Here is a 10,041-nt window from a genome sequence, read left to right as displayed (position 1 = left end):
ACAACAGGAATTGTGAAGAAATGGCAGTTTATACGTGAAAGAGTGTATTCCTCAGGGAGAGAGATCATTTTAATTTAGATGGGAAAGTATGGCTAAACGACTTGAGATAAGAGAGGTAAATGAAAGAAACAATTTAATGTTAACGGGACAGACAGCTGACAGGAAACAGATGACTGGGATGGTGTTGTTCTGAAGTAGGGCCATGGTGACGATGGAGGATATTGCCCCCAGGAAGGTGCCAGGGTAGGAAGAAGCCCTGTGCTCTGATGGGTGAGACGAGGCCAGTGCTGCCTTGTAGCAGGTGAGACTGGAGGGGCTGGGCTCCTGACCAAGACTGTTTCTCTCACTTCTGTGAGAATTATAATATAAAGTGATCCATGATTGGCTTCTTCTCGTCTGGCACCTGCCCCCATTCCTACCTAGGGACTGGCTTCAGTTCTTACCCTGTGGTTAGACAGTTATGGAGGTGATCTTGGGTGGCCTCGGCCTGCAGTGGCTTGAAGCAAGGTCTCAGTTCCCTGACCAGAGATTGAAGTCAGGCCACAGCAGTGAGAGCGCTGAATCCTAGCCACTAGACCATGAGGGCCAGTGGCCAGTGAGAAGTCCCTGGCTTGTCTGCTTTGTAGAAATAAATTTCAGCAAAGAAATGGAAAGTAGTGAAACAAGTAAAGTGTTTATTAGGAGGAAAAAAGTACCTGTGAATAGGCGCACACGGGCTGGCTCAGAGAGAGAGTCGCGCCTCCGTGGTGGTTTGAATCACTTATGTGGGCATTTCTTCTGGGTTTCCTCTGGCCAATCATGTCGCTTTGCCTGGCTCTGAGTCCGTATTTGGTTTAACTCCGGGTCCTCCCCTGTGTGCCTGTGCATCTCTTAGCCAAGATGGATTCCAGCACAGAGGCCTATGGGAAGGTTGACACCACCTATTATGGGGTGGCGCCCCCTCCCTTTTTGGCCCCCGAGGAGCCTTTCTGCTCCTGTGTAGTTGGGTAAGTCTCCTTGACCTCAAGAATGGAAATATGTGGTCTCTTTATCTTTTATCTGGGCGGCACTCAGGTCCTCCCTGCTCCTGCCATTATATTTATCTTGGACTATCTGTCCACAGGGGACAGACTCCAGCTGCTCAGCCTGGGGCCTGTCTATCTCCTGCCTCAGAGGGTTGTCTGAGACCAGTGGGAAAGAACAGGTAAGTTGCTCTTAGGAAGCATGGCACCTGCGGATGAGTCTTGTGTCTCCGACCTCCCCAGATAATCGAACTGAAGAGTCATGTAATCCCTCCCATTTTCCCAAGTCAAAGCCAGCTTGGGATCCAGAATCTTCCTATCATTACTCAGCAGCTGCCACGAGGTGGCGCCAGGCCACTGTGAGACCTGGAATTCCTGGCCTGCTCTCCGTGCAGGCTCACCCCAGTCATTGATTTACTCCTGCAATAATGTGACGCGTATGTCACAGAAGGGAAATTTTAGACACCATTTATCATGCTATGGCAGGCTGAATGTCCTTTAATCTCAGAGTTGCTGTGTGAAGAGTGTAGTGATACTTCCATTTTACTGATGACAAAATGGAGTTTCAGGAAGGTTAGTTAGATATCTTGGCCAAGGTTACTAAGTGAGGAGTTAGGATGTTGATGCTTTTAGATGGCATGTAGCCAAGAGTCCCGGGAATTCCCAAATCCAGCTCTGCCAATCACTCCGATTACATGAGAGGAGCAGCAGGGAAATGGGGTGTAGGGTGTGTGTTACTTTATTGAAAGCTAGACCAGCGTCTGAAAGCTCCCAAGGTGGAACTCTGGTACAACTTGGTTTGGAGCATGCAGCAGACCTAGGCAGAATCCACGCATCCAACTTGCCATTCTGTTCATGGTAGTTATTGCTAATTGCCTGCAGACTATTAGTTCTCTCCTTTTCATTGCCAACAGAACCCCTGTGTTATTGGGTATGTCAATATTAACTAAAAATAAACTGCATTTCCCATCTTTCCTTCAGATAATAGTAGCCAATGAGACACAAGAAGAAGACATTGAGTGGGATTTTTTAGAAAGCCCTTGTCTCCTTTTCTTCTTTCTGTGCCTGAACTAAGATGTTACGGTTGGAGCTCCAACCACGAGCGAAAAGCCAAGAGAATCTCAATCCTAAGTTTCTGAGTTTGTGAAACCACACCAGTGACTACTGTGCTCCAGAGAGAGCAGAGAAAGTGAGAAAGGTAATATCTTTCTGTCTTTAAGTCACAATGCTTGGGCCACTGTGACTGGAAGCTGAACGCAATGACTAACTGATAACTTGCCTGTGAGAAGGGCTCTGAGTCCATTTGCCCATCTGGGGATGTGAAGCAAGGAAGTGGACAGAGGGAAAGGCAGCCTGCCCTGTGTCTAGGTTCGTTTGTCACGAAGAGGCAGAAAACTGGAAGCGCAAGAGAGGAAACAAAAGGAAGGACGTCTCTGCTTCCTGCATTTAAAGCATATCCTGTCCATTTTGAACTGTCAGAGGGAGGAGGGCAGAGAGGTCACGCCAGGGGAGATGAGGGTAAAGATGGTCTCACACAGCTCTTATTTCTGTTTCTCTACCTTTCAGTTTTGCTCTTGCAACTAACCGATCCTGCTGCAGATTCTCTGCGTTCCATTCAGAAGGAGAATCTGGGTTGTCTGGTGCTCACACGGCGGGCGGTGTCTGGAGATGCCAGTCTGGCTGTCTTGGGTTAGTGCCCGGCCCAGGTCCAGTCAGCACAGGTGCCAGCACGGAGTCTTGTGATTAGGGACATACCTGGGTCACTTTCCCCAGCAGGGACCTGTGTGTAGGGATTGCTTTAGAAGGTGCTCAGGCCCCTTTCTGAGCTTTATTTTGTCCACTAATATGAATTATGGAAGAGGAGGTTTTAAGTAAAAGCTGATAGAGCTGTGAGACACTGGATGACATCAGCCCTGTTCTGTTTCTCTGTAATGGCGAAAGGAAGAGAGCACGGAGCAGCAGTGACACTTCGAGGGTCACTGTCTAGCAGAGACAGGGGAGATGGTGTGACACGGAGATTCCCAGAGAGCGGATGGCGAGGGAGTGTGTGGGGGAGAGAGGCCAAGCCAGAGAAGAGGGCAACAACGACAGCCAGAGCCTGTGTGTGGCTGTGAGACATTATTGGCGCCTTTAAGACATTCCCGATGGCTTTCTTTTCACAATTTCCCCTGGGGTGGGGACCTGGGGGAAGCAGGCTCACAGGAAAATTTCTGTAAATTCAGTGTTTTATGTTGAAAAAAATTATGCATGCCATTACTTTATACTGCCATATTTTTCATAATTCCAAATATTGATTCAAATTGCCTATTTCTCTCCAAGGACTTTGACTAAAGTTGATTTTCCAAGAAGATGTGTTATGTACCTCTCAGTGTGTCACCACATACCCCTAGATTACATGTATTCCTGAACTAAAAGGCACAATTCTATAGGGAGGCCATATAATTCAGAGGGACTTTGTGGGGATTTGAAGGTCCTACAATTGCAAGTGGTTGTAGATGTCAGCAAAGTGTTGCCAATATGTTGCTTGTAGGTTGGACTGGAGTGGTTAGAAATTTCTGTTGAAAGTATTTACACTGGACAGAGGGAGACAACGAGAGCCTGCCATAGCAGGGCCATCAGAGACTATTTGGTTGCCAGGTATAGAAACTCACAGTACATGGCTGCAGGAAGGGATGATGTTGATGGTCGTGCTAGTGATGATGGTGGTGGTGGTGATGGTGGTGATGGTGATGGTGGTGGTGATGATGGTGGTAGTGATGGTGGCGGTGGTAATGGTGGTGATGATGGTGGTGATGGTGGCAGTGGTGATGGTGATAATGGTGGTGATGGTGATGTGGTGGTGGTGGTGGTGGTAATGGTGGTGGTGGTGGTGATGGTGGTAGTGGTGGTGATGGTGGTGATGGTGATGGTGGTGGTGGTGATGGTGGTGGTGGTGATGGTGATAATGGTGGTGTTGATGGTGATAGTGGTGATGGTGATGGTGGTGATGGTGGTGGTGGTGATGATGGTGATGATGGTGGTTAGTAGTAGAAGCAGTGGTGGTAGTAATTGTAGAAGTAGTATTTTGGTGAAGAAGCAGGAGAATCACCTGAAATTCTGTTGTGTATTGGTCTTAACAGAAATAGGAAAAATACTGGTAGCTAGTCTCTTTACTTTTTCTTCTTTGGGTTTGAATAATCTCTTACTCCTGCTTCTTTCCATATGTCTATCCTGTTCTCCTTTGGGGAAATAGGTATTTTCAGTAAAACCTTAATTTCTGCCTCTCAGTAACATGACATGATCCCACAGCCTGAATATGATTCAGACTCTGTGTCTCAAATCCTAATTTCCGGGAGAGAGAATCCAATTGGACCAGGTTGGATCAGCTGTCCAGTGCTGGTCCAGTCAGCTGTAACTGGTGAGTTAGGACTGTATTGGGGTCCCTTACAGGATTGGGCCGGTTCCCTGGACGTGGGGTAGGGGAGCCATGGAGGAAATGGTAGAAATCTCTAGGACAAGCTTTGGACTTAAGAGAAGTATCCATCTGTGAGGAAAGGACGGTAGAATTTGATAACGGATGGGATCTGAGCTTTCCTCTTTGGGATACATGGTGGAGAGTGAACTTCGAATCTCTTGAATGAATGAACAAGTATTTAGTCTGAAAAAGCAATTTCTGGATTTACTGACTTCAGACTCTGTGAACGCTGGATTACTAGATTGAAACTAAGTTAGCACTAGTCCGACTTGGCCAGTATTTGAGTGATCTTTAGCAAATCATTTTTCTTAGTTTGTTTCCTCATTATACATGGGGATTAAAAATTCCTGCTCTATTTCTTTGTGTGATCAGAGAGATAATACAGATTAAAGTGCTCTGAAAACTGCAATGTATTATACAAATGTAAAGTTTTATTACTAACAGGTGAATACTAAGTAATATATTATTCCTAATAACTCTCTCCTTGGACTCACACTGGTGTTTGCACGTATTCCTGTCTGTGGGGGTGAGGTAGGAAAGGATGAAAGGTCGTGTAAAACTGCCGAATCATAGGTATTTCACAAGAGAAGGAAATGTTGTAATGCCCAGTATAAGTCTCTTTTATTTTCACCTGTCTTTGAACATTTCTGGGCAGGGAAATCACTCTCACTCTAAGCAACTTCTCCGTTGCCAGATAGCGTCTGATGTGAAGAGATTATTTTGGGAATGAAAGAAGGAACTCGGTTGCGATAAAAAGAAAGAGGTATAATTTATACAATTTTGTAGGCTGTGGAGGCTGTGAGAGATGCTTTGTGACAAGAAGGTGTGGAGATGGCGTGTGCTTGGGAGTGGGGGGGTGGTGAGAGATGGGGGAAGAAGGAATGTTAAGGAGCCATGGAGAACAAAGTCATGGGCTGGGCTGCTTTTCCCCCTCAGCCTGTGGTTCCCCGTGGGAGGCACTGATGCTCCGCACTTATCTGTCGGTGGTCCATGGATGCAAGAGAACACCTCCTCCGGCCCAGGCTAGTGAGGCTCTTCCTGGGGGTGGATGAACTGAAGGAGGAGTTGTTAACAGAATTTAAGCTAATGCGACCGCTTGCTGGGTTTTATTTGACTTTATTTTCAGAAAAGACAAGTTAGGGAGGGACTGGGAAATGGACACTGGATATCAGGGACTTATTATCTCAGCTTAGGCACAAAATAATATATGTCACACATATTCTCACCCCTAATGTACAGAGAGGGCAATTGAGCTTCAGAGCATTGAAATGACTGCCCAAGGTCTGTGGAAAGTAAGCAGAGAATCCAATATTCAGACCCCAGCTAGTTTGTTTCCAAACCCCATGCTCTTTCTATGACACCATGCAGGGGACTACTAAACCACCAGCTGAAGACTTAACATGGAAACAGTGTCCAAGAGATGATTTAACTTGATTTCAATGTTACATCTACCTGTTTCAGATTTTAATAAGCTTATTTAGGAATACTTTCAGGATTATCTAACCCACCCACAGTCCATTGCTGGTAAAATCCAGACCGATGAGTATCTTTTCATAAGGATTTTATTCCAAGAAGGGAGAATCCATTGCCATGTTCAATGCTAGGAGGATGGAGAACACACACTGGGGCTCAGCTGTCCCTTATCCACTCACGAGGTCAGAATAAGCTCCTCACGTGGGTCTGGCTTTGGGGAGACTCTGAGGGAACTCAGCCAGCAGGGACTTGATGAGAGGCTAGCTTTCCCCTGAGCACTTTGGGGTATGTTCACCCATAAGACAGAACACTATTCTTGAATGTACTATTACTTCAGTAGTTCAGAAAAGAGGAAACGTCAATGTGAATTGAGTGTTTGGAGAAAATTTCATGACCAAGTGGATGTTAAACTTGGCTTTGCAATAGGAGAGGGGTTTTCATAGAAAACAGAGGACAAGAGGATGTAGACACAGCCCTGGTGGAGGGCTGCCCTCAGGCAAAAATGTAGAAGCAGCCATGAGCCAAGTTGACTGGTGCATAGTGAAAAACACTGGAGTAGTGGAGTCAAAATGACAGTGAGGGCCTTAAAGAGAGAAAGAAAAGTGCGATTTATCGTGAGAACTAGACCATGGCTATTTTAGGTTTTAGAAGAGAAGCCCGAGTAAAGTTTTGTTTTGGGAAAGTTGCACAGGGAGAGACGGGTGTTCTTGCCCAGGATTGACTGTGATCCACTGGCTCTTTGGTCTTCAGGGAATGCCCATGGAGGATCTCAGGGTGGCAGAGTTCCATACTTTGGGGCCACTCCAGTGGACATGCAGCTTGTACAGCTCTCAGTGTTCCCTATGGATATGTCTTGTTCTGTTTGGAGGTGTGGGAAGAAGTAATATTCTGAGTAAAGACTCACAGAGACAGATAATCCTGCACGTTGAGTCCTAGGCAGAGAAATCCTAGGTTCAGAAATCTATTTCATGTTTATGACAGCCTGCGATGGGTCCCTGTTGCTGGTGGAAGTCTTCTTGTTAACAGAATCTCGGTGATGCGGCGACTCTAGGGTACTTTTCCAATAATGTCCAATAATGTTCCTGACTTTCCCACAACTGTCTTCCCTCGTCTTTCTGCTGCAGTTTCTGAAGCAGGTCCCATTCTTTCTTACCTCTGTGTCTTGCTTATGCTGATCCCTTAGCCCCCAAAATCTTAACGTCTCTCCTCCTTTCCCACTCCCATCTATCTTGGCCTTTAATTTCTTTCTTTCCTGTCCCTCCCAAATGGTAGTGTTCTTTTTCCAATGACATTTGTCAGTGCTGCCTTGTCTTTTGTAGCGTAGCCATTTGACTTCTTACATGCTCTGGGCTGTGGGGTTACGGAGGCAGCACTCACGTTTGTGTTCTAGCGTAGGCTCGACCAGACTGCCTGCGCTTGCATTCTGGTTTCACCTCTTGTTAGTTACACAGCTTTCGGGCAGTCACTCTTTGTGCCTCAGGGTTCTCAGCTGTAAAACTGGGGTGATAACAGTCACTGCCTCATAGTGTAATTATGAGGAGAAATTGAAATCATGCCTGTGACTCATTTAACATAATACATGGGCCATATCAGTGTTCCATAAATATTGCTGTCATTGCTATTCTGATAGATGCTTGTTTATAGCACACGTATAATAACTAAACATTGAATTGACTTGCGTTTAGGAAGTGGTTATCGTATTTTCAGGGGTTGGAAGGAGGGAGGAGGCCCCCGAGCTCCTGCATGATCCAGACATGGGGCCACGGGGTCTGGGGAAGGGGCTTGGCTGGAGAGTTCTGAGGAGGAGGCTTTGAACTCACATTACTAGTTCTCATAGTTGCATGGCCCCCATGGCTCCCAGACAGACATGTTTTCCTGACCTCCTCAGGCTCAAGTAAGGCTGTGTCACCAGGGTCACAAACCACGCTCAGCATCACAGTTCTGTACATTGGTCTGTCCTGAATCATCTCTTTTTTAAATCCAGTGGCTACACTTTTCAAAAGCTCTAGTCAGGCACCATCATAGAGTCAGTGAGTAGTACAGGGCCTTGAGCAAAGTATATAGCTGCCAAAAATTTTTCTTTTTTAAATGTTAACACTCACGTACTACATTCCGTTATTAGACTAATGCAAACCTCACAAAATTGCTAGGTCCGAGGCTCCCCGTCTGTAAAATGAGGGGGCTGTACGTGGTGATCTTTGAAATTCGTTCAGGCTAATACTAAACGGTCTACGTGGGCTCTGATGCAGAGTGGACAAGTATCCGCATGGCAGTTCAGACCCTTGCAGCTGTCAGGCCGTTGTGAATACTGATGAGATAATGTCGGCAAAAGGCGTCAGTACCCAACAGGCCTCCGTACACCTTAGTTTTCCTTTTCTTCCTCTTTTAGTTCAAAATTCTTTGTCATTGTGATGCCAAACAAATGCAGTAGATCAGACCTGGTCTGCAGGTCTTACTGGTTCCCAACATTTCTTTTTTTTCTTTTAATGTTTTGTTTTATATGGAGTACAGTTGGTTAACAATGTTGTGTTAGTTTCAGGTGTACAGCAAAGTGATTCAGTTATGTATATACATGTACCTGTTCTTTTTCAAATTCTTTCCCCAATTAGGTTGTTACAGAATATTGAGCAGGGTTCCCTGTGCTATACAGTAGGTCCTTGTTGGTTATCCATTTTAAATATAGCAGTGTGTACATGTCAATCGCAAACTCCCTTTTTATTTATTTATTTAATTTTTTTATTGGAGTATAATTGCTTTACAATGTTGTGTTAGTTTCTGCTGTACAATAAAGTGAATCAGCTCTGTGTATACCTATGTCTCCTCCCTCTTGGACCTCCCTCCCACTGCCCCCCCCCAGTCCCACCCATCTAGGTCATCACAGAGCACTGAGCTGAGCTTCCTTCTCTGTTGGTCGATGAAATGAGAAAAATAAGGACAAGAAAGTGAACTTTTCAAAAAGATAAATTCATTCCATTTTAATAGTCTGTGTCCACAATGAAATAATGATAATAGATCATTATTTATTTAGTTATTTGTTTAGTTTTTCTCAGTGATACACAGGTTATAAATTTAGGTCCCTTGGCCTAAGTTTTTCTTGAATTTTCACTGATCCATAAAAGCAAATGACCAGGAATAACAGTAGTTAAGCAGAGCTTTTAAAATGATCCGTGGTAAAAAATCAGGTTTTTGTAAAAACAAAAATTTCCATTATGTCACAGACTGAGACGTTTGTAAATTTAAAATAAAAATAAATTACTAGAAAAAGAAAATTAAAAAACATATATATACACAAACACAAACTCCAGTTTTTAATTATTAGGGTCAATGGACATAAGTTACCATGACAAGTGGCAATAGAAGCTTCTAAATATTTATCCTCAATTTTGGTACTTATTTCCTTGGGACTGGCAATAATGGGTTCATGGATTACTGACATCACTTGGAGTGGCACCCAGGCAAGGACACTGCCCTACTTTGAGGGAGGGTCTGCCTAGCAATAGACTGGAGTTCTTAACCTGGGGTTTGTGCATTTAATTCAGAGAGCAGGTGAACTTGGAAGGGGAAAGTGTTTATGTTTTTTTCGTTGCTGAAATACTGACATTTAATATGTCTTTCAAAATATAAAGTTAGGCCACAAATCACAGTAGTGTGAGCAGTACCTAAGACTTTTATTCCAAGAGAGGTCACGGATACTTTTATATGTTGAAGATAATCTCTAAATACTGTTTACACTATTTTGAAACTGCAGTAGCTATTAGACCAGCTGCTAGATTTGTTAGTTAATACAACATACATTACTACAATTTAAAAAGTATTGTAGTAACTGTAATTCAACGAAATTGGTTTCTTTTGTATGCTTATTTTGTATTTTGTCTCATGCATTTAAAAATGTAATTCTAAGGGCTTCCCTGGTGGCGCAGTGGTTGAGAGTCCGCCTGCCAATGCAGGGGACACGGGTTCGTGCACCAGTCCGGGAAGATCCCACATTCCGTGGAGCGGCTGCGCCCGTGAGCCATGGCCGCTGAGCCTGCGTGTCCGGAGCCTGTGCTCCGCAACGGGAGAGGCCACAACAGTGAGAGGCCTGCGTACCGCAAAAAAAAAAAAAAAAAAAAA

At 44.7% G+C, this 10,041-nt stretch overlaps 1 protein-coding gene across 3 annotated transcripts in view; it reads left to right on the top strand.

Moving 5' to 3' along the window:
- Positions 1-1,105: 1,105 nt before the first annotated feature.
- The window catches only part of MGAM (maltase-glucoamylase), a 104,287-nt gene continuing 95,351 nt past the window's right edge, over positions 1,106-10,041 (top strand). For 2 of the 3 annotated variants that reach the window (XM_027101692.1, XM_027101690.1), the window contains exon 1: positions 5,105-5,218. The gene's annotated coding sequence lies outside the window, so the exon portion shown is untranslated. Of the gene's footprint in view, positions 1,184-5,104; positions 5,219-10,041 lie in introns of those variants that run through there. The other variant, XM_027101691.1, reaches the window with a different exon arrangement.

Source organism: Aethalodelphis obliquidens, unplaced genomic scaffold, assembly GCF_003676395.1.
Source record: "Aethalodelphis obliquidens isolate GAN/ISIS:26980383/991018 unplaced genomic scaffold, ASM367639v1 scaffold5, whole genome shotgun sequence".
Classification (NCBI taxonomy): Eukaryota; Metazoa; Chordata; class Mammalia; order Artiodactyla; family Delphinidae; genus Aethalodelphis; species Aethalodelphis obliquidens.
This window is presented reverse-complemented; position numbering and strand designations above follow the sequence as displayed.